This window comes from Colias eurytheme, chromosome 4, assembly GCF_061535395.1.
Source record: "Colias eurytheme isolate Ceu_HAF_F1 chromosome 4, ilColEury1 Martin Lab GWU primary, whole genome shotgun sequence".
Classification (NCBI taxonomy): Eukaryota; Metazoa; Arthropoda; class Insecta; order Lepidoptera; family Pieridae; genus Colias; species Colias eurytheme.
Genome location: NC_142983.1, coordinates 11,702,128 through 11,725,900, shown reverse-complemented (window position 1 = coordinate 11,725,900; position 23,773 = coordinate 11,702,128). Strand labels below are relative to the sequence as shown.

General features: G+C 34.2%; 1 protein-coding gene and 1 long non-coding RNA gene across 3 annotated transcripts in view; one reads left to right on the top strand and one right to left on the bottom strand.

The window, feature by feature from the left end:
• The window catches only part of LOC149909245 (uncharacterized), a 195,812-nt gene that overhangs the window by 150,689 nt on the left and 21,350 nt on the right, over positions 1-23,773 (bottom strand). The window lies entirely within an intron of this gene.
• LOC149909246 (uncharacterized) overlaps positions 7,892-23,773 on the top strand; it is a 37,205-nt gene continuing 21,323 nt past the window's right edge. The window contains exon 1 of one of the 2 annotated variants that reach the window (XR_016456692.1): positions 7,892-8,007. This is a non-coding gene — a long non-coding RNA (uncharacterized LOC149909246). Of the gene's footprint in view, positions 8,008-16,735; positions 17,068-23,773 lie in introns of those variants that run through there. The other variant, XR_016456691.1, reaches the window with a different exon arrangement.

Here is a 23,773-nt window from a genome sequence, read left to right as displayed (position 1 = left end):
TGCGCGGCGACAAAAACTAGTCGCGCATTTGAATGACGCTCTCCGGTCTCGTTAGGAGCGCGTCGCGTCGCGCCGGCCGCGCGCCCAATTTACAAATAAAACGCGGGGAACGTCCGGCGCAACAAAAACTCGCCGCACTCCACCCCGTGCATATGAATGGACCAGTTTTTACGCTCCCAGAGACCATAATATGACGCTCTGAATCTGTGCACCGCGACCGGTGCAATGTAGGCGCAGTGCTTGCTAACCGTGTGCACACAAATTGACCAAAAAAAAAGCATGATTTAAATGTTACTAAACTTTTTAGGAACGCATTGTATAAACAGACAATTAAAATTCTTAGTATCTACTAGATCTTTGTGAGTATTATGTACCTATTAATTTCAGTTTTCATTCTTTTTTGTAAAATTTTCAATTGAGTTAGTATTTTATTTTATTATATTAGCATATTCCTCTCATGTAACTCTATAATTAATGTTTTCTATAGATGTACTATTAACTATTCTGTGCTATAGAGCAGCAAGCTAGGGCTCACCATGAGCGTTGTCCATCTGATTACGTAACGAGCTGCGATTCACCGCGAGAGGCTTTTTGCCCGCCGCTACCGTTCCGCTGCCCGCTGCCCGCTACCTCTTGCCCGCTGACCGCTGCCCGCTGCCCGCCGTGACCGCTACCGCTCACGACAAATGGAAAATGCAACAGATTATCTTCGCATACATCATCTGTTGGTTATGACACAAAAAGCAATAATATCAGCGGGCAATAAACAAGTCGCGGGCAATCGCGATCCGCCTTGCTGCTTTTGGGCGCTGCTTTTTGTGGCCGCGTCGTTTGTTCCGTGAGAATTCGCGATTGTTTATGACCTTCGGGCTTGTATTGGTTTCAATTGTGTTGCGAACTATTTTGCGTTTTAAATTTCGTAAATTAGCGTACCTAGATGAATGTTTCATTTGACCTGAGTTTTCTATTCTTCTCGATAGAAGAATAGAAAATGTCATACTAATAATAAAGTCAGTATCTAGGTGTAGCTTTAGCAGCAGGCAAATTGTCGCAATCACAATTTTTCAATCGCAAATTTTTTCTAAATTTATTTTCATTGTTCTTATGTATCGACATTATCAAAATACATTTGTCACGATAAAAACAAGACATTTCAAACATTCAAAGAATGCTTACAGATTTGCCATCAAATTGTGATATAATATATGACACAGATTAACCTTAACACGATTATGTGCTGCACGTTCAAGTGTCGTTTATAATTACAGTAATTGTTTCTAGTTACTACAATGTCGCGTTCAACATGGCAGTGACATATTTAGTGTAACTTATATGTTTTTTTTTTATTGTTTTATTATGTAGTAAGTACTTAAATACATATCATATCTAATGATATCTTTCTATCTTTGTTAAATAAATTTTTACGTGCTAAATCTGAAGTGGACCTATTTAATGTTAATATTGTATCGTTTGTCTCTAATTGTACCTTATTTTTAAGTCAGACTTTGTAATAATTGTTATCTTTGTGTGTTTTGGTATGTTTTGTACTGTAAGTCAAAGATGTATAAATAAATAAATAAATAAATCTATTTGTGGGAGCTTTCATTTTTTGGAAAGGAGAGCGCTTTTTGACTTATGTTAATATTAAAAACACAATGTTATCATGCAATTGTAAATAATATTACATGATATAATATGTGGTTGCAAAAACATGCTATATCAGCTATGTGGCGATCGTTGATTCGACCTACAATCGGCAATTTTTAAATACTTATATAGATCATATCATTATATTCAACACGATCAAATTAACATAATAAATTTAATCCGGTCATCAATTAACCTGCAGTTCACACCTTTAAATAAACTAGATGAAAGACAACAAAAACATAAACTAATGCACAAAGGTTCACATAAGCATTTATTGTAGAGTTAGTTTCTGCAACGCTGCTTTTCAGTAAGAAACGTAAATAATTAAAACATCTTAATCCATATAGAAACATATATCTGTAAGTATACAGGATGTCCCAGCAACGGTATACTAAGCTCCAAGGAGGTTATAGTTTCGCATACGCTGACTACGAAAAAAATACTTATAAAATTCCAGACGAATTTTTTTGAAAAATAGATGAATTCTTAAAACTCTATTTGTACACCCATAACAAGCAACCCGCTCAACTTTACCACCAGCACGTGAGCTATCGTTTAAGATTATGTTTTCAAAGACAAAATGCTCACATTAGCGAAGCGGTATATGCCGGCTGCGCGAAGCTAGAGACGAAAACATGGATTTTAAGGAAAAATGAAGCAAAAAATGTTTGGCGTAATTTTGTTGTTTAAGTATTTTTTACGTGATCAGTGTATGCAAAACTACAAGTAACTTCGCGCTTAGTATACCAATAGTGGGACACCCTGTATACTTTTAAATTAAATGTAAATGTAATGAGTAATAAAAGTACGTAACTATAGAGGTTTACTTGTCATCACACGTCACACGATCCCTCATCCACAGCATTTGTAATTTAAAATAATAAAATAATATATTTGAAATACAGCCTTCAGTAAGATACAGAATGATTTAATTGCTTTTCACTTTAATTGTAACCGGTGAATAATTTTCATTTCCATTTTATAATTTTCTTGTTGTTGTTCGCATTTAGTGGGATTACCTGTAACAAAAACAAGTTAATTTATATTACAATTTAAAAGCATAAATGTAGCGGATTCTGTTTTGACTCTACTTTCGTAATTAAATAAAAAAATATGTATAATATTAATGGTTACTCCATAACAACTTTTTAAACAATTATCTTGGTAAATAACGATTTTAATTAAACACAGTAGATGCACAGTAAACAGAATAATTGTTACATACGTAGGTATGTGTTATATAAACTAGCTGTGCTCCGCGGTTTCACCCGCGTGTCTCCGGTCCTGTTGGTCGTAGCGTGATGATATACAGGGTGTAATCGTTAAGTGTGCACAGGCGATTTTTCCGTAAGTATTACAGATAACAAAAAACTTTAAACTGATATCGAAAGTACTTAACCTAATGAGTAAAATGACCGTAATAAATTTTTTTAAATAAACCGAGAAATATCAAAAAAATTATCTTTAACTCCTCCCATACATTAAGTATGAAATATGAATATCCCATATACATTTAATATGAAAGATTGGTTTTTTGCTTTAATTACTTCGCAAATTTGAATTGGCACTTTCACGCTCTTTCCGGATATTTTCCGGGGATTTTCCGAGCATTTTCCGGGCATTTTTCGGGTATTTTCCCACGCTTTTTTCGGACATTTTCACGCATTTTCCAGGCATTTTCCAGGGATTATCCACGGGCTTTCCGGATATGTCAGGGAAATGTCCGGAAAATGCCTGGAAAATATCTGGAAAATACCCGGAAAGTGCGTGAAAATGTCCGGAAAATGCATGAAAATGCCTGGAAAATCCCTGGAAAATTCCTGGGAAATGTCCGGAAAATGTCCGGAAAATTCCCGGAAAATGCGTGAAAATGTTCGGAAAAACGTGGAAAATGTCACTTCAAATTTGCGAAGTAATTAAAGCAGAAAACCAAAAAAAGAAAAAGAAAGCTAAAATCTTTCATATTAAAATATTATGTATATGGGATATTCATATTTCATACTTAATGTATGGGAGGGTTTAAAGATAATTTTTTTGATATTTCTCGGTTTATTTAAAAAAATTTATTACGGTCATTTTACTCATTAGGTTAAGTACTTTCGATATCAGTTTAAAGTTTTTTGTTAACTGTAATACTTACGGAAAAATCGCCTGTGCACACTTAACGATTACACCCTGTATAGCCTTCCTTGATGAATGGGCTATCTAACACTGAAATAATTTTTCAAATCGGACCAGTAGTTCCTGAGATTAGCGCGTTCAAACAAACAAACAAACTCTTCAGCTTTATAATATTAGTATAGATTATATAATTTTGTATATCTACCATCGTGTATAATGTGTAAACTATAAAATGTTAACGTGTAGGGTATCTATCATCTTATATTACATATCTAACAATGAATAATTTCATTACCTAGTTCATTAGATATTAAACTATCAGCACATAAACATTACTATTTCGAACCAAGTAATTGAAATAAAAAAGGCACAACAAAATGAAAACAAAGCGTTGCAATAGTTATTTCATAATTAGTTATTGTTTAGCTTGTCCGTGTGTCCGTGTGTCCGCTAATGGGCAAGGGTCTCCTTGACCCCGGCTAACGGTAGCTTCGCTTTTTGCCCGGCGCCGCTCGCCTGCAAAGGGCAACACTTTCACCGTTGCTGATTAGCGATCATCCATTATTGATTAGTAACGTTTTAGACGCGTCAAATTGTTATACTTTTACGTCGAATATATACAAGCGTAGCAGAGTGCATTGGCATTTTAACTTTCTACGCGAGCGAAATTAGCATCAGACAAATTAATATGAGTAAACACTCTTGTCTTTAAAAATTGTGTCTATTAATTTTCATTCAGTGACTCGTCTTCAGTCATCATAGGTACATTATTTTTGAACTTATATTAATTCATAGTGATACATGTTAAAATGAAACTTATGAAAAGATCGAATTACTACCATAGAGCTAACCTGACACCGAAAAAACACTATAATAGATTCGTCATTAACACATGTTTTTATATCTACTGTATGTGTAAAACTTATAAATTATTTTAATAAAATAAATTGAAATAATAAACACTTCCGTAGCGAGACCATTTATTACGTTAGTGTAACTCGGTGTGCGCTGCGGATGTTCGTGAGAAATTATTCATAGCATTTCTGTATTAACCCCAATTAAGTTTTTACTTCTCAACCAACAAAAACTTGAGCTCTCTCCGGTATTGATACTTCCGCAATTACTGTGTTATCATATTATATTATGATTAGATTAAATTGATATTGTTCTTGAGAACTTTCTAATGTGCAAGCATAATATATTTCGTTTGGTTTCCATGAGAGTCAAATATCCGATGTTCAATTTTTACAGGCTCTTACGCGCTGTCTTACTTTCTGATATGTAACTGCCAATATCATTGATTACTACACTAGCTGAAAATATGTAGTATACCTACTTAGTAAAATAAACTATTGAAAAATGAAAACAAAAACGTTCAATGCATGGTACAGTCTTGAATTGTGCTAGTGAATATTAACGCTTAAACCAATATACTATATAGAGAAGATTTATAAGTATGTATTATAAAAAACTATTTGTTCGTCAGCAAATCATCCTATATGTGAAATAAGACTGCTTCTTGCTGATTTCAAATAGAACCAAGCTGCATTGATTGAATATCCTCACTAACGATAACATCTTTAAAGAAATGCATACGATTTCTATAACCTGAAAGATTTAACTTATAATATTTATTAAAACTAGATCTTAATAAGCGCCTAATTAATGAGGTATCGTGATAACAATATCATACGCAGTGATAGAACATAAATCCGAGTCGCGCACGCTCCAATTGGCCGCGCTGAACGATTTATAGCTGAGCCAGCCAGCATGCAAACAGACAGACACACAGACACACAGCCGACTGCCGACTGCAGGCTAATGTCAGTTATTTAACAATAGGCGCGTGCTGCGCAAGGGCTATGTCGACTTTGATAATATTTGGTTTTACTTTTTTATCGAATTTTTTTGTTTTTGTATTTCAATTGCAAACTAATTAGCTAAGGTGGTCGGTAGAAGAAGTAATTACAATCCTGCGTAATAACTGGTATAATTATTATTTTAAAAGATATCTTTAAACAATAAATTAGTATATTAGATTTGCAAGGTTCAATAAAATTAATTATTCTACAATCGTCAGTAACTAGAAGATACTTGTAGGTAGGTAGTAGGTCCTACTGGTAAGTTTAAAATTCTTACCACAAAAGAAGTGTTTATAAAATTTCATACAAGCAGTAAAAATAAATAAAACTTATCGATATCGACACTTGGCGCACAGCACTAGCGCCGCAAAAAGCCGCAGCCCACTGCCAATTACAGCAGCTAGACGTTTTTAAGCGCGAGAACTTTCTTCAATCTACATATTCATAGGAAAAAAGGGTGAAATGAAGGCTCATGTATATGCGCAGTAAATGTCAGAGTTGAATAGCACCACTCGCGTGCATAGCTTTATTAATTGACGCTCTTCTTTAATTTCTGCTTAAATATTGTTTACGAGTGTCGTTACAGAAAAATGAGGACCTATTTTATGGCAATGCTATGCAATGCTAATTATATTATAGTATGCACGTATACTTTTATGTGTGTATTCTTTTAGCGAGTCTTACAGTTTATTACTTGCAAGAAACAGTTATTACTTTAATATTATAATTATGCTGTAATAAAGTTATTGAACACTCGTAAAATTATGGGTATCGCAACGGAGTCTTTCATTTTATATTTTATAGACGCGGTTCCGATGTGAAAATAATATTATGAATATAGAATAAATTTATTCTCATAGTATGATGAAATCACATCATCATATTATGATGAAAAGTAACTTATAGGTACTACACATAATGCAGTTTATATTATAGGTATATAAGTGTAAGTTTATAGGTGCGGTTGATCCCGGGACATGATAGAGTGATACTATTCGCTATGAAAATCAATTTCCGAGCATAAATTTTTCATTTCCACTGTAATAAGGTCTTATCAATTTTATTTAAGGTTTTAAGGTGAGTAAGTACCTAAGGACCTATTAAAAAAATCATTTGTCAAGTAAAGAAATTCCACAATATGGAACGATTTATTATTTAAGCACTATCACACATCTAACTCTGAGTTCTAATCTCTCATGAGAAATAAGGTAATATCAATGCTGGCCAAGAACGTGTTATCACCACCAAAGTATAAAAAAGTCGCTTTCCCTGTCCCTATGTCTCTATGTCCCTATGTCCCTATGTATGCTTAAATCTTTAAAACTACGCACCGGATTTTTATATAGTTTGTTGTTTAATAGTTTAAGTAATTTATTAGCTTTTAGAGTGAGCGGGCGAAGCCGTGGGTGGAACGCTAGTATAATATAAAGCAGATTACATTGTATGTTTTAAAACTAAAGCGCATTTGATTTTTTCCAATATCATCTCTGAATCGTTGAAACACATAAACTGTGGTAAAATCACGTATAAAAGACATTTAGTTTCCATTGGTTCCTAGAAATAGATAAAATGCATACTCTGTAGTTATGATATCTCGGATTGTAAATCCCATCTAATGTTCTTCGATATTATAATAAAAACTAATTTCAGCATATTATCTACTATGGCTATAACAGTCAATAGCGAACAGTGTAAGAAAAATATTGGTCGTTAAACCGACTCATTTAAAATTCATCCGTCATGTGAAGACTAAAGGTGAATTGAATATTGTACCTACATTAGAATGATATCAAGATGAAAAATGTAGCTTGAGATCAAGTTGACAAGGATTCTACCGCACGTGTTTTTAACGAACATACAGCTATTTAATATGATCCGCCACACCTCGCTAAACAGAGCAAATATCATCAAAGTTTGAAGACAATAAGACATTTATGTTGCACCTTCCATTGTGTGAGCAGTGTCCAGGCGGGAGGGGGGGTGTTGAGTGGAGGGCGCGGGGGGGGAGGGCTAGTAATGATACATTCGCAGTGAGGTGCGAGGTAATAATGAGTTATGTACGTGATCCAATTATTTGGGCGCGCGCTCATTACGCGTTAAGTGTGAAATATGGCCGGCTTTATTACGCTGACTTGCCCCCCCGGGCGGCCCCCACCCGTGTGCGGGAGGGGGAGGGGGGGCTGCACCACTGCAACTGCTCCACTAAATCATAATAATGTGAGGTGCAGAAAACGGAACGCGCAAGAAATTGGACAATTTTACTATTATATATTATATAGAATGGAAATATAATGTTTTCGAGGAAATTTGTGGCGAATTCTCGTTGTTTGCGGATTGTTTTTGAATGTTGAATTTATTGCAGTAGCAGTTAGAGGTACAGTTGCTCTATTTTATCTATGCCTTCCACACTAAATGATAATAAATATGCAAATCGCATGGAAAGTGAAAGTTGTAACACTACAAACTAGAATTAAAAAATAATTTGTTTTTAATTTAACGTAACGTCACGTTTTTTTTTTTTTTTCATTGCAGTCAGTCAATTGCACAAAATAGGAATAGATAGAGTTGTATAAAACAAACATAACTTGTAAAATGTGAAAATGGCTCTACATTGATTACTGAATAAAATATCTCGACCAATATTGACAGACGCGGACCTACACACATAAACAAGAATGTTTCTATTCAAATAGGAATCAATGAAATAACATACAAACAAAGGGGAATAAGTCAGGGCTGTTAATGTGATTTGTGCTGTGAGTTGTCAACCCTAGCCGGGAGAAAGTCGTTTATTGCCGACAATTATAACTTCCCGAACCGACAAACTGGTCTAAATAATATTGTACGAATGCAATACTTCATTTCTATCATACTTGTGTATTAGTTATTACTCGCCATGACCATAATAATCAAAATAATACGAAATAAAAACACGTCAAAGGAAAACCATTTAACCTGCAAACTTGCACAAGCTTTAACAAATGTTTATGTATAGGAATAAATTATATTTCTCCTCGTTTTACTATCATTACTGAAAGCGTTAAGAACTAGCTTTTACACCTGACTTCAATCTTATTATTTTGTGGAAAACATATAAGATAAGATTTTCTAACACTTCAATGCAAATCGAATTACAACCCGAAACTTCTGCCCATAGACATAGGCGTTTCATACTTTTTCTTCGCTCAGGTATAGAATAATTTTCCATGATAATAAATACAATAATTTGACTATAACAGCCCTGTACACGCGGGGGGTGAGGCGGCAGGGGTCGCACGCTGTTAGAATAAAACATTATTCATAAATAGGATATTGCGGCAGGTGCCGGGCCCCCTCCCGCCCCCCTCCCGCTGTCCCCCGCTGCCCCCGTGCCCCACCCCGCCGGGGCCCACGCCGCCGCCTGCCGTGTGCAGCCGCCCAGCCCGCCCGCCCAACGCCCGCTATGCAATTTTGTACTTAAAAAGACAAAGACTGCAACTACATATTTATAAGCATTGTTTAAGTTTTAAGCTGGTCTAAGGTAACTTTAAAGATTTTCGTTGGCAATAACAGTTAAATGGTAAACGGTTTTCGTTCAATTTTACATTAGCTGGCTGAGCATTTAGGATTGTAGAGCGTCTTCTTTGATGGTAAGTTATCAATCTAAATCTTTGAAACAATATTAAAAATCTATAAATATTTACTTACTAGAATAATTTATCAATTGTATAATATACCAACCATTATGTGATACACAATTTACATACCTCTTGAGATATTCAATTATACGAACATTCAAATAGGATTACATGAAACATTGCACAAGCAACGTTCACAGAGCATCATTACGCGTAATGAACCTCTTCCGTTTGTTTACGCATCAAGTTATTCATACTTTTTACGGCTATCAAATACTTCTTAGAATGTTACAAGTGTTATGTAGGTGCTAATAAAGCCGCGGCTGCTCAAAGCGGTCCTAATTCGCAAAAAGTCGCAAAAAGCCGCAACCGTCCGCGCGTTGCTCGCATGCCGAACACGCAACCATCGCTCAGATATTAAATCAAACGAGGCGTCCTACATTGTAAACAATACAACGATTGTGATTAAAAGAAAAGGTGTTGTTAATCCGTTGTTTAAAAGTGTTCGTGAACTAATACGATGGTATCTATACTTTCTATTTTCTTTTTGTTTGAAGTACGAGAAATTATTTGCCATAGATAGATCAAATTATATGAAAACACTTGTAAATATAATTTAATTAGTATTTAAAATAAATATAACCAACAAGATGTAATAGGTATTTTATTCGTTAAATTAGTCCACTGGGATTGACTACTTACATTCTTTGAAAAATACCCTTAAGTAAGTTTAGATGTACTAGTCGAATAAACACATATCTACCAATGTTCGATTGAAACTTCGAGATATTTTGCAAAAGAGGACAGAATATAAGAATAACAATTAATGTGCAATGCTCCTTGCACTCAAATTAATGAGATTTAGCACTACAAAGTCTAGCGCGTTAATAAATATTAGATAAAGTAATGCATTTCCACACATGGGATAAGACCATAAATAATGAATAACAGTTAGCCACAACAGTGTAACACAACGGGTTTCATTAGAATAAAACACGCAATAAATCCAGATATAACTACAGGTATGGTATTCATTGCCAACTTAATATATCGACTGACTCTATCTCTATGGTATTAGTACATTTTCTTTGTACAATTTGAATTCTGATATTGTTTTAATGACTTTAATGCGAAATATTACCAACAAATCTTTATATCCAACAGAAATTCACGTTTTCATCGTCACCTTTGTTTTGCTATCTCTACTGCAGGGATACAAATGTCCTAATGAGGGTTTAATCTATTGAGAACTTTAATTTATCATCATCGATACTGGAAAAGCACTAGTTTTTACATCTTCGATATCACATCAAGCTCGTTTTCATCGCGTTTTCCTTCACCGATTAGATCATAATTTATGGATTATGCTTAACCAATACTAGTTAGATTCATGTATAAGTAACCCATACCCATGTTCGCGCGTGTATCAACCAATCTGAGTCTTGGCTATAAACCTTGAATAAATGAAAGTAGTAAGAAACACATGCCATCGTATAATTAAAAGATTAAAAACAATTAATTGCATATGTTTACAAACAAGAGAGAGAAGAATTTCAAAAAAGTCACAGTAGACAAACTGAAGAATTATGAATGTCCATAAACTTTATATCGACATCTGAAAAGTATAAATATGCGAAGTATAATATTTTACAGATGATACGGCAACTCATTGAGAACTTCACCTGCATCAGCCCTTAAAAGCTTAATAAAGCAATGAATCGTCTTACCTGGAAAGCCTTAATGTTTTTAATATGTAGAAATCTTATAAAATATTTATCAAGGTCTAAATGTCAATATTTATTGAGAAGTATAATTGTTATAAACGCAAAACCTAGCCTTAATCAGCCCTTCGTTTTGTAAATTTAAAAAAAAGGTTGGTTGGTCTGATTGGATTTTTTGCCTACATTTCACAACTCACGTTTTTGGGAAAACAAAAATTAGAATTCATAAATTTCTCGTCTCTAAAAGTAATATAAAAATAGTGAAAAGACTTAAATATCCTTATAGATGCTATAAGGATATTAAAGTCTTTTATTTATATTTATTTAATTCAAGCGAAGAGTGAACCGGTACCTACTAGGGAAGCGCGTACCATCTTAGACCGCATCTTAGCTTGCCATCAGGCGAGATTGTGGTCAAGCGCTTCCCTATCTTAAGTAAAAAAAAAAAAAATAACGACTCACAATAATAGATGATAAGTTATTTTGGCTATTTCTAGCAAGAATTGATTTGAATAATATATCTAATACTGTAACAAATGTCAATAGCCACAAAAAGTCGATTAGTTTTCTCACACACATTTAAAATATGCAATTCTATAAATCACAATGTTAGCGTTCATTTGTGGATTAATTACCGCGAGTTGCGGGGCGACGCGATCCTTTAATGGTGGCGGGCCGTGAGAACCTAGCCCGCCCGCTACCGCGACACAGCCTGCGACACTCGCTCGATGCGCTTTACATTGCTGCTTTAGTTTTGAAGGACATTGGCTACTGAATGGCTAATGCATCCATGTATTGTGTACAATGGAAATTAAACTATGATATGAAAACATTGCTGGTTTATTGTTATTTTAATAACTAAAAATCGAGTGTAGTTTTGGAAAATTGAATTAGAGTCGGTGTGGTATAGATAGTCGTTATTATTATGCAATGTGCAATACAATTGACAATACACTACGTCGGGTTAAATATTATTTACAGAACTTACACATTTAAATAGAAATTGTGTGCGCTAAGCATAGTCTTTGACTATGCCCAAACTATAATGGCAAATAATAACGCAGTAAAACCCAGACGTTAATTACTGAATTCACAGAATTAGAAATAGGTATTTCACCTAATTAGTTAGCACTTACACTTGCTTATACAAGTAGCAAACAGTAAATAAAATAAATGTATACCTGAATCATATAATTTAATTAACTCTACCATTATGTACAATTTCCCCAGAGTACATAATATATTAACTGTAATATATACCTACGGTAGGGAGGACCTGTCCGTCCCACCCTTTTCTGAATAAAAGCAAAACAAGTACTAGAAGGCAGGTCTGAAACGCATTAATAAACATCGACCACAACGAGAAAAACATCTCAACTCGTATACTCATAGATTACAGAACATTCACTAAGAACAGGTTTGAATAATTGAAAACATTAAAAACCATTAACATGAAAATATGTTTGGAAAATTATCGTAGTCTCGTAATTATGACATGTTTATGCGAGGATATTTTTTAGTGTAAATGACAATATTCTGTCGAAGAATTTGATAAAAAATAGCAACATACTACTGAATTAACTTGTTCACGGATCACTGAATAGTGCTGTAAACAAAACTTTAAAACTTAGATCCTTATCGATCGGTCGATATCCTAAAAGGTTCAATATGTTAAGAGGGTACATATTTAATGACTTTTAGTGTGACTGTTCAGTGTTTTTTAATTACCTCTATACTTAAAAAAATCTATTCAACTAATGAAATAAATTGTAAAATTGCTTGTTAAAATCATGTCATAGTTATCTCAAAATGCCTGAAGAATTTTAATCTTCAAATGTTATTTGTTGTCCTTTTCAACGCGTTTCCGTAACCCGATGAAAGCTAAACGATAGTCACTATTTGTTTTATGCTCGAATAATCAACTGCCCCATATTTTATGAAAAAAAAATACCTTCTAAAATAAGCCAGTAATGTATATCGTACAGAAAAGAAACAGTAAGGTCGCGCATATTTAAAATTCAAATGAAATGACCAATCGGCATGTCCTTTATGTAAATCATGTGGCTGTAGCTGTGAATGATAGAGAATAAATTACACGTCATTATCATAATAAATATTAAAATTCAATTGCCTATTTATGACGTCACCTACACATATTTATCAATGGTTCCCACAATGCAGAGACATTTGAAATCAGGTGTTCAGTTATAGTTGCACCTGTTTGATCCGTTGATTTAGAATAGATAATTTTTAAAGAATTCATTGTTTAACTATAGATTTTGACCACCTTAGTGACTGCACTAAGGTGGTCAAAATCTATTTTATATTATTAGCACTAGCTAAAGATGACAAAGATGAATTGAATTGAGTTCATGGGTTACCGGTTATGGGTTGATTTCCTCGTTAAAAATATGGTTTAGCCTGCAGGCAAGACAGATAAAGCTTGTCAACTGTCTGTTTTCTCATCTATTTATAATTCTATAAAATGTTTTTAAGGATCTCGTCTATTTCGTCGTGCTCTACATTCAAAGGTAACAAAGCTTTAACGCACTTTATTTGTTTTTTGTTTTTTTTTTTAGTTTGTAGGTACATTACAGATTACTGTGAAGGAACCAAAAAATTAAAAACTTATTAATTTATCATAGAACATTAGATAACAGAAACAATCATCTACTTGTACTTAATCAAACTATAGTTTAACACATACCAAAGGGCTTAAAGTAAGGAAGCCAATGAGCAATTATATTTAATGTTGTAAAAAATATTATATCAGAATAATGCAGGAAAGGTTTGCAAGGCGCAATGGCGCAACTTTCCCAGCACATTACAGATGGCGCCACGGAGACACCATGCTTGTGATCTGAAGAAAATTATGTGCTACTCAATACCGCCATAGAAATGGTCACGTCAGGGCTGCCTCCTCCTAGAATATTGGAGCTTTTGAAAGCTCTATGACCACTACTGCATGAAGTGTTACGTTATAACTTTTGTTAGTGTTATTTACGTATCGTAAATAGAGATATAATGTTCTAAGATTAGACCTTAAGATAAATAATAATTATAAAGAGAAACTTGTGTACTGTTTATTGAAAAGATATCATACAAGTGCATCTTGAAATCCAAATTAAATGGAATGTATAACTAATTGAAATGACAATAAAACTTTTTGAATGTTTTTGACTAAACAGTTTCCGGTGAGAGTTGGCAGCCCTGGCGCTCACTTGCAGCTAGATATGATTGACAGACGCTAAAAAAGCACAATTCATTAGCAAGCACTTAGCAAATGCTCCCAGTTAATGTGGCTCAGGGAATGTCGCGTAATAGTCGCCGTAAAAAACAGCCGATCGAATAACCTCGTATAATAATCGCTCAATACATTATACAAACTGTTTATTACTCTCATTTTAATATGGTACGCGCTCTGAATTACAAAACCGATAATATTTGCGAAATAACGAGATAAGAGCATAGATAAATGCTCTGAATTTAAATTGAATCCGTAATGAGTGGGAACAGAAAAACGGTGAATAACCGATTGCGAAAAGCGCGCTGATTATTATGTATTCGTGATAAGAACCGCGCATTATAATTCCGAATATGAAGGCTCGGCTTTCAATGAATATTATCTTGATAAACATTTTTGAATTAATTTTTTTTCTTCTTTGAAAACGTACCTTCCCGCTGCTACAGCGATATCTAAGAGAAATCATAAAGTCGAATATACGACAGAAGTTGTGAATAATATGATTTGTTTTTCATTTCTTAAAAAAGCAGCACATTCCAAATTATCTCTACTATACATACTTCTTGTGTCTTTCAACAATTCCTATTATCTAGATGAAAAAGTAAATTTAAAGCACAAATCTATCTAGTATCCCCTTAACGCAATTTTAAGTTGCGCTGGAAGCTTTTCAGTGGAAAATACATTGCATACCAATGATTTTCTTATGCTACCACTTTTGTATTTGTGTTGTGTATAATAATAAAATAAATATTATTTATGTTTAAATTAAAATACTTCTCAGTGATCATTTATCTTTGCGCATAAAAATGCACAAACGCTTAGTTTCCGTTTTTTAGTAAAACAAAATATAATCACCTAAACATCCAACAATCTCGTCAAAATGTGACATTCCCATAATCTTGCATATGCGACCACGGCAAACATGTAAAGATGGTATGAATGATGCAAATGCATATCACTGGCCAGCCCATATGAATGCTGCCCAAAACTGACGCGGCTCGCGGACAAAAAATGTGGAGCAAGGAACCCGTTCCCTGGGAGCAGATGCAGCGCTGCAAAAAGCGGCCCTTAACGAGCGCGGATTTGTTTGGGCTATATTACCGTGGGAATAGCGCGCTATTGTCACATGCCGGGTTCGCTGAAGCGATGTTGGTTCATTTTGATGTTTGGCTTTGGAAAAGTTGTTTATGAATTTTGAGTTTGAGTTTGATGAGGATAGACTAAGTACATTTCACAATCTGATCAAAACATTGAGATATTACATTAAGAATTTAAAACTCGCGTTATTTTAAAAAATATTCATTACTAGCCTTCCGCCCGCGGCTTCGGCCGCTTTGTCTAAAACCTAATAGAATCACTCTATCTATTAAAAAAAACCGTAGCGCAGTTTTAAAGATTTAAGCATATATAAGGATATACGAATATAGGAACAGAAAAAACGACTCTGTTTTATACTATATAGTGATGATGACATGGAGACGATTAGATAGCAAGGTGCTGATTAAAAATATGTTTAATTGAACTATATTATCATCACGAGCTTATGTTCAAAGTACATCTATAAATACATTAGAAAATTATACCCATAATAATTATTGAATGTTTAGTGTAATTGCTTGAAATTTATTGGTATCGTTTATCTACATTCTTGCTCTACATTTAAATGCCAAAGGAAGGGACGCATCAACGATACACACCCATGTATCCACATTCTGCTGCAGTTAATTACTAATATACATATGTCAAGAACGGATAACTAATACAGTATCGTAGTAAAAACACTACTGTACTAGGTAATATTGTACTACTAGGACTGTATTCCCACAGACAAACTGCATTTGCAGTTTTGTGGGACTTAGACTTAAGTTATTGTTAAGATAAATTTGTTATAATAATTTCAATAAATAAATAAAATAAATAATATGATACTAATGTCTGGACTTTTTATATGAAACAATAAAACATTTATTTGTGTAACAGAAAAGTTTTTGTACGACCGTTATGTTTTTGAGTAGTTTATAAAAATCTACCCACGTGTAGCTAATAAAGCACAGTTATCAATTTATTGACTTTTTCGAATTTCGGCAATGTACAAAATCTTTTAACGGACACTCAATAAACGTTCACGATTTCGCGTTTTTTCTACTAAAGTATGGGAACAACTAACAAGTGCGAAATGCTAGTAGAACCTAAAACTTATTGGTGTATTATTCTAAAACTATGATAACATACTCTTTGTTAAATACTGAACATTGTCCCTAATATAAAATTCGTTTAGATTCAAATATGTATATGATTAAATTGTCATAGTTTATACATAGTAGTCGCAAATGCAGTTCCCGCATCCAGCGCCTGCGCCCGCGTCCGCGTCGTTCAATGAAGGCATAATCATTGATCTAGGATCGCCTTCACAGAAACCGCTGGGAAATACATCAATTACATCGGTCTCCGCGTTTTTCTCAGCGTCCAACTATGAAAATGTATGAGCGCGGTCAGTCACCGGGCGATTTGTCGCGCGACTGTCGGCAACATCGCCGCGTGTCGCGCCGCACGGCGACATTCATAATGTTTTTATCTAACGATCATCGGCGTAACTCCGTGTACCGATAATTTGCGATTGACTTGAATGGTGCATGTTGATGCGCTTATCAGATAAACAAATCTTTTGTTTTTGTGGCGCGTCTCTCGGTACATGGTGCCTGGTGGTCGGTACATGCGTGTGAGCTCACAGGACTTGTTACTTGGCTTCAATAGAACTAGTGAAATACGGTGACATTCGAGCAATAAAAACGCAGTGTTATAGAAGTAGCTGTGACTATTGTAAAGATAACTATGATAGTTAAAACAAACTAGTATGTAAACAATACATTATTTTGTTGTGTATAACCGAGATTAATAATTTTTAAACACAAATATCTAATGGTGCTTTTGTTTAGGAATTGCTGTGACATATTTTACCTGTACTTTTAAGTTATTAGAAGAGATAATATAGTCGTCAGGAGTCCAAAATTTATCTTACTAAATAGATACAATAATTTCTTTACAATACAATTATAAAACATTCGTTAATCACACATTTACGTTGGTACAAATTAACCGCAAAACATTTGTTTTGAGTGTTCATTACATAATGCCCAAATAATAATAGTCTCATAAATTTGAATATCAAAGATAGCAATCAAACGCCGGCATAATAGCGGGTATCACTACACCCGTAACTACTAGAACTAATCTAATGTGTTTTTAATAACGATAGAAAAACAATCCTTTAAGTTAAAACATACTGTAACTCTATATAAACAAAGTACATTTTCGTAAAATAATAATGAGCGGTATTTGGAGGCTTTTAATAAAGGTGTTGGAGATTTAAGCATTGTGTATGAGAGGCGATAATTGATACAAATGAAGGTTAATCGAGCGACGCCGCGGGCCACGCTGATAGCTATACAAATACGCTGACCCCAAGCTTTTTGTTCTTTATTTAAATAGACTGTCTAATTAAATGGATTTTATAGTTGTGTTTTCTTTATTTTTTAGCTTCGGCAAGTATTTATTTTGTTTAGGTGGTCGATTGGCATTGAAATATATAATTGCAATGTGGAATAAGGATGTTTTAATATAAATTATAAACCTCTTGTCGAGAAAATTTATTTCGTAGATATTCCTCCTAATTATTATACAATTTTATTAGTCTCGGATCCAGGTACAAATCGTTCAATTATAATGATGTACAATATGTTATGATGTACTACAAGATATATTCATTTATTTTCATTTCTCATATTATTTTTAATTCGTATCATATGAAAATCAGATGTACCTAGAGCTGTTTTTATGTCTTTCTAAACAACCTGACCTCTAGTCAGAAAAGCCAGGAATCCTAGTTCATCGTACCTGAAACACTAGACAATCTAGTGGACAGTAATATGATGAACACGACATACATACATACCTACATCAGATGGGTTGACAACGTGATGGATGGCGAAAGTGTTTAGGCAGCTAAAACGCTCTCCGGTTACCGCAAACAATAACCGATATAACTATGTGTAATTCTATACAGATAATACCGTAATACATGCTAAATAATATTCAATGTTTTATACATTCATTAATTTTTGTTTAATTTACTTTACAGTACGAAAAACTTGGATGGCATTATTGTGACTTTTAAGACTACCTACTATGACTTTTTACATTCATTTTATATTTTTTAACTATAGTCTATACAATTCGGCGATGAGAAACCTATGCATTGTATTTATGTTGATTTTTATGGTTCATTTCCGTTTAGAGTCTAATCCAGATTCCAGACCCTTTACCTATCCGATAGTTTTAGCGGTAACGCTCTAATACCTGTACCAAGAACATTGCCATGTTATATCAACACATTTCGTTTTCTATATTTTAAGATTTTGCTTTCGATTGGTTTGTGTAATAAACACAAACCAAAATCTTATATTATTTTAGAACTTAAAGAGAAAGTTTAATTTCTTTACTTTTGAACATGACTACAACCATACAACAGCTCATTAGTTATCTACTATCCAGGTTGTATTGTATTATTGTATAAATTACCTATATGTTATAATATATGTATATATATAAATACCCTAAATATATAAATATATGTATATATATAAATTACCCTATCTGTGATATGAACAGTCACATGCAAATTACACTAAAGTGTAATAAATGAATGTCACCACCATTTGTTCATGTAATACTCGTAACATTCCCAAAAGAGTAAACGAGAAGGAAATAAATAACATTGAAACAAGACCTTACCGTTTACATTTTTTGCGCGGAGAAAGTTATATTCATTGTTTTTGCCCACATTCCGAGGGCAGATTTTCCCAGGCATTTTGCAGCCTGTTTTGGGCAACCGATCGATTGCTGATTTCCGATACTATATAAACATTTACCTATCAGATACATACTTAATTTTCATTTAAATGTAATTAATTATGATAATATCTGTGCATTATTTAGACATTTTTTTTATAATAATTATAGTGAATCATGGAATAAATAATATTATGTACATATGTTTGGAGAAATTTTCGATTAGGTGCATACATTAGATATTATTAAAAAACAACTACGAGTATTACTGATTAGTAAGAACCTGGAGCCGGAGGATTCATTCGCGTAGTAGTCACATAAAAATTAGCCAATAATCTATCACTGTACAAAATTTCATACGAATATCATCAGCTGTTTTGATGTGAAAGCAGACAGAGTAACAAACATCCATGCTTGCGAACTTTCACGTGTATTACTATTATATTTGGATTATAACGACTCATTGTCTAACCTATATTATACAAGTAAATTAAAAATTATTGTATAATTTATGGTATACATAAGTTACAACAATCACCGAATGAACATAAAAAGAAATATCACCGCGCATACGGCGTCACAAAAAATTGAAACAAGTCGTTTGTGTGTTTAATACATAATTACGCAGATTATACAGATAAGTTAATGCTATGTAATAACTTAACGCAAAAACTTTACAAAATGCAATATCGAGCGGGAGAGAGGTAAGAAAAAATATGAATCTGATTGTCGCTGCGGCCTCTTTAATTGCGGCCAATTCGAGCGCGTGTGAATGGAGAGCGGGCGGGGCGCGGGGGGCAGGGCTGCCACTGCGCGCTTGTGGACGTCTAAGGAAAATCGTCTAGGAAAAAAAGTAAGTCATAGAGGCTGCCAATAGACGAGAAAACTTTCACTTTGAATTTTTGCATTAAAATTGGAAATGTTATAACATTAGCATGTGATGACCAAGGAGTGCTAAATGCGGCTTAAGAAGTTCCCACTTCTGTAGCATGCGCCAGCAATAAACATGTCGTTGAGGTGATCGTTTGGAGATTCAACGGTATCTGCCCATGACACTTTGATCTATGTAAAATAATTCACGGATACCGTAAAGGAATTGTATCTTAATATGATAATTTAAATTTTTCATATTCTTCTAATTGCTGTTAGGTACTTTTCACTGTCAAATTTTTCACAATTTAACTTTCTCAGTTAGCAAATATAAATTTATTAAAAATCTTACAGTTGCCATCCCTGTAGCTCAGCAGAGGGCACACACGGCTCGTTTGAATGCAGTTTTTAGCGATCGGATGCAAACACGTCGCTCAGCTCGAATATTCAATGGCGGACGTTTTTGGCCGCTTTGAATAAATGAAATATTCATGCGCTGAGTGACGGCGAGACGGGCCGTCATCTAAATGTTTTGACGGTTTTTGTTGCGTTTCTGACGAACTGTCTGTGAGATGATTGTGTAATATATTATTTGATAGACTGCAGAAATGTAGCAGCAGGTATGCGTATTGCGTATACAGGGTGCTTATAATTTCCACTGTCGTTATTGGTTGACGATGTTGTCTATAGTCCGGTCCGATCGTGATATTGTTGTGTAGTAATTTTATTGAATTGTTGGATAACAAAATATAAATGCAATAAATTATTGTAATGTATTGCATAAACAAGTGATTATTTTCAATATTATCCTAATCGATATTCGGTGCTGTCTCTGACAGAAGATAAATTATTACCTGGAAAGTGAATATTCTACGAGAAGATAGATTTATGATTAATTCAGATCATATTGATGGAGTAAATATTTAACATGTGTGTAAAATATGGTAACTAACAGCGATTGAAAACATAATTGTGAGCAAAGGCGCAAGCGCTAAATGTAAATGTGAATTTGGAAGATTAGGCGAATGAAAAAAGTTCTGAAACATAATGATTAAGTCATTACTATCTTATCTCCCATCAAAATCAAGAGATGGCAACTGATAACGACCAATCTCTAGTACAAAAACAATCAGACATAATATGATCGGTAATTAAAAATGATGATCGCATTCTTCAAAATCCATGTTACACGATATTCAAACATCTAAGCTGCAGACTCCCACGGCGAGATGCGCAAAAAGGTCCAGCGAGCCAGCACGGGAATGCGGGGTGCGCGGGGTGCGGGGCGGGCGCGGGGCGCGGGGCCGGCGGGCGACCACCGCGTGCATACAGATCGCGCGTAATTGTCGCGCGCAAAAAGCACGCGCATGGTAATCGAGGAAATGCCACGGGACGATTGTTATCGGCGGCGCAATTATCAACAATTAATGCCATTAGCTACCGGTACGGTTCATCGGACCTAATTGACGAGCGACGGCTCTGATTTGCTGCTTTCGTATGCATTTCGGCTTAATTGCGAGCTCTCGATCGTTCAATAATGACGCGCCAACAATGAGCGATATTTTAAAGGAATTTCACGGTATTTTCTTTCGACTGGTTTATCGACGTGGATCAAATATATTAAGATTCTCAGATATCTGCAATCGAGGTACTCGATACGAGTCCTTTAATCACAGAAGTAAAATTTAATTTTATAACACCAGTTTTAAGAAACCCACCTTAAAATTCCCAGATACAATTTATAATTGACATAATATGCATGATGTTGGTTTTCCTCTAGAAGTAGAAGATGCCGCAAAACGTTCCCAAGCCCCCACCACTGCGCCCCGCGGTTTTTGCCGGAGCCACGACACCAAATTTTAATTGTATTAATGAGCCCGTCCAGCGCACTGTGGGAGACGACGAGATGTCTTCATTCATATTTACACGCCGACTTTACTAAATATACCGAAATGGTCACATTTAAAACGCAAAATTCAGTCGTTACCTACCACAGTCGCCCGTTTCTGTAGGTTAAAAAAGTAGTTATCCAAGATTATTGGCAATGCGATGCATACTGCATAAAGTGCGTCTTGTAATCGATGATATTTAACTTTCTTTTCCGAATCTTTGTTTTATTTATGATCGGTTAATTTAGCAAATCCTTTTGCAATTGGTCTTTTTTCCCCAAATTTGTAAATTTTTGGGAAATTCTTCAATTGTATTCTCCTCTTATAAATGATTTATATTTTCCTACCATCCCTGGCCGTAACTACTTCTCGATATAGATTTCAAAAACAATCCAGGAATAGCGACTTCTCCGGAAGCAAATAAATCTGCATCGTAAAGGTCAGTTAAATTTAAATTCATTTATTTAAAATTGCGAGTTTATCTCCACCGAGCCTTAATTCTGTTTAGTGGTGTGATTTTCATTATGATCTGGAGGTACATTATTGAAGAAAATATAACTTTATTTATAAATTTGACTCTACAGTACTTTTTAATTAATCATCTGTTTAAAATAAGTATTTACAATAGCAAAGTTACAAGCAACAGCATAATAATTAACAACATATAACATAAGATAAAATATAGGTAGAGAATATTTATTTCATCAGTGCGAATAATTACAATGAATTAATCTAAATCTCAGACGAGCAGCTGATGCTGTAATAAACTATAATAAATGCCCGCAGCTATCTCTTCAAAGAAATAGCCATAGTTCAATTCGCGTACAAACCTTAATTAATATTAATAAAACTGAAAACTATTAATTGATAAAGGCGATATGAACAGGTGGGCCATAAAGTAGAGATCGTGGGTGTTTATACAAGTAATATTTGTACGATGTAACACTGTATACAAATGAATGCAGGTGGCTAGGACCTTATGGGTAGGAGATAGAGTCGGTTTTCGTTTGATATTTCGATGGGTTATATTTGATAAGGGCTTCTCACGCGGTTGTGAGGTATTGTAATTGCGAGGAGCAAGCTCGGCTTTCATAAACTTGGGCAGTTTGAATATCACTGCTTTGCTGCGATGTGGTATGTAGCTGTTATAATTAAGAATCAGAACTTTCTTTATATAATATGAAATATTATTTATAGAACGAATTGTAAGTATCGAAATTCCAAAAACCTCGGTGATTGACAAACTGACACTATTCTATAGTCTATTTGCATACATCCATGAAATGCAAAAATTTCATACGTCTATGCATGATTTTTTATTTCGATATTTAAAAGAGCACACATAAAGCTGTACCAATATTATTTGTAAGTATCAAGCAAACATCCATTACATCTTGAATGCTTATTGGGCATCACTTTCCATCAATTAGTGATCAGCCTGATCGTTTGCTTGCATAAGCCATAAGGGATAAATGAAAAAAAAAACATTTGTAAATAAAATATTCTGCACAATATTAGTAACAGCTACATAACTAAGTGCATTACACGAGCAGCACCGCGCTGATAATCTAGTTAAATATATTTATTGAGCGTGCGCCCGCGCAGCACCGCTCAGAAATATGGCATCTATATTCTATACCTACTCTCCTTTCATTTTATAAACGTTTAAATATATTTTTCCATATTTGAAAGATATTCCAAGTTGTAATATTAAGAAAATACAATTTTCCAACATACAAACATGCTATATATATATATGTATAGCATGTTATACATATATGTATATATGTTTAAACTGTAGAAAGTAATAATAGGTCACTAAGCCTATTTCTACAAATTAAATATTGGATAAATGTTAGATGTAATTTTTTCATAATTATTTCGCTATTAAAAAAATATAACAAGAAAAACATGACAATTAATTGACTGAATTATTAGATACAAGAACATA